We start from the raw sequence: 2,589 nt of genomic DNA on the forward strand, positions 1-2,589 counted from the left end.
GAGCACACACACACACGTATACGTAGAACTTTTTTCGAGGATAACGACATCAAAGTTTCACTCGGCTTTAGAAGCACGCACCGGTAACTGCATATTATGAAAATAAGTAACAACCACGTTCCCCGGAAAATGCTCTCGTACGATTTTTGCTGCTGTGGCGAAGAACAGTTTCTCTCTCTCTCTCTCTTTTCTTTGTTTATCTCGTCTCTCTCTCTCTCTCTCTGTCTCTTTTACACGTCCATTTTTGCAAACATTCGCGTCATTAGTAACGAAAGGAACGAGTTACAAAATAGTTGAAGTATAAAGTTACTCGTTACCAGGTTCTGGCTACGTTTTCGACGCTGGTATCGCGTTCCTTGAGGCGTTCTTTGTGCCGTGACAGCTTCTGGTATAAATTATGAACTTTATTAAACACCCAACGACTCGTGTCATCCACGGCGAATACGTTGCGAACCGTATCGAGTCGTCGTCGTGGTGCATCGAAGACGACGTTCGAGTTGAGTAGAGTTTACGCGAGTTCCTCCCTCGGTCCGAGTTCTTTATTTTTCTTCGGTAGGTGTATCGATTCGCGGAGTGAACCAGGTGACACGGAATTTCCCTGACACGGTGAAATAACAAAAGATAAAGTACGATCACTCGTTCGCGACGAAGGGCGTCTAATTTCCTGGCAGATGTCGCGGAACGTTAACAAACCTGGTGGAAGAATGCCACGCGATAATTATTTATTTAATTACGGCTCGTTGTTAATCGCGCCGCGACAGAGAAACGGTTTTTTCTTCTTTTTTTTTTTGCAGCGCTCGCGTTGAATATATTGTACGGAATAAAATTGGCGCACTTAATTGAAGCGTCACACGGACCGGCGTAAGTTTCTCTAACGTTTCGTCCACGGAAATTAACAGCGACAGCAAGGAAGCTTCTCGCAAGGGGAGGGAAAGAAAAAAGAGAGAAAAAAAAGAGGAGAGAAAGAAGTGACGGGTGCTTTGAACTGGAAATAAAGTAACAAGGTCACTCCAGTACCGGGTAAACGTTCACTTTACGGAAAAGAGATTTTCAACGTTGCCACCTCAAAGGCCGTTCCGCGGAACGCTTAAAACGCAATGAATCGAGATCAGTTGAAACGATGGAGTATACTTATTTCGCGAAGCGGCTTCGCATAAAATTACCGTCAAGTGTTTTACCGCGTTCTCTGACCGCTAATACTCCTTAATCGGCTTTATTTCCCCCTGAAACAACGGAATTTAATTCTATTCTTCTGCTTTCTTCCCTTTGTTGCTCGACTAGCACTCGCTCGGCGAAGGCGGGTCAGTTTTGACCCGTCTCCTTGGGTCAAGCGGCTGTAGAAACGGAGGAAACTCGGATGAAGTTAAACTGAGCACAATTTAAACTCAGACCATTTAAATTTGAAAGTCAGTTTTAACCCTCGTACGACGAATGCTGGGTCATTTTGACTCGACAGCGATAAAGTCAGGCGGCTCAGATTACGTTTGGTACAGGAAGTACACCTATTTTACAGTACACCCTGAGTACACCCCGCGTACAATAGAAATTTTACCGCATTCGTCTCCCGCGTCCGTCTAAAACCATTCGCCTTCCGAGGGTTAATTACATAAAGATTCACTTCTCGAAAGTTGCTAATTGGTCATGTTGGTCCAACTAGCTTCCCTAAGGTTAAGATGAAAATCTGAGAAAATTGGTTCTCTCGCACCTGGATAAATATACTTCACGTTGGTGAGCAATGACCTTGCGCCATCCGACTGTTAATTAATTTCCAATAAATTGAAACGCCAACGGACAGCTACAATGATCTCGAACGTCGTAGCCATTCCTTTCGCGTCGCGAGATCTTTCACCTGACCGTGCGATCGGCGTTGTGTATATTTTATACGCAGAGACAGCGTGTCTGTACAACGCGGAAGAGCAAGGTAACAGACGACGAACCCGGCGTCGGATAGGGGAAAAGGTCAGCGGCAGCAGCGGTACCACGACCTTCTGCACGCCGTCTTCCTCGTGTCTCACCTTCTTAGCCGCGCGCACACGGTGACTCATCCATTTTCGATCTTCGCACGGCACGTCTTTACCCGATGAGTTTTCATTTAACTTACCCGTGGCCTTCGTCGTCATCGCGACAGGCGTTCGTTCCATCGACGAGCGATTCAAATGCGAGTCTGCTGTACACGTGATACGCCGGAAGCCTTAATTAGAAGACACCAGCCAGCAGGCTCGCCTATTTTAATCTGAAACCCGCAGTTTCACGTTGATCACAGGTCTCGTTCCGATGGATTGATAATTTTACGGCGAAAGTATCGTTATTCGAACGATGGTTCGTTTAAATTGGTCGATCTGAATTTAGGAGTACAGTAAATTCTCTACAAGTGTCAGTCAGCTTGGATTCTACAAGTGTCAGTATAGATGGTCCTACGCCTAGGCTGCGTCACTGCTGCGCCTATGTTATCTCGCTCGCTGTCAGTCAGGCGTGTAACGCTACACCACTCGGTTTCTTTTACGAAAAATATAATTTCTTTAATTCTACTTTTTTTCATCTGAAATTTCTTTTAACATGTTGGTGAGATTTTTCTGATGAAAATGATAT

This window comes from Habropoda laboriosa, unplaced genomic scaffold, assembly GCF_001263275.1.
Source record: "Habropoda laboriosa isolate 0110345459 unplaced genomic scaffold, ASM126327v1 scaffold148, whole genome shotgun sequence".
NCBI lineage: Eukaryota > Metazoa > Arthropoda > Insecta > Hymenoptera > Apidae > Habropoda > Habropoda laboriosa.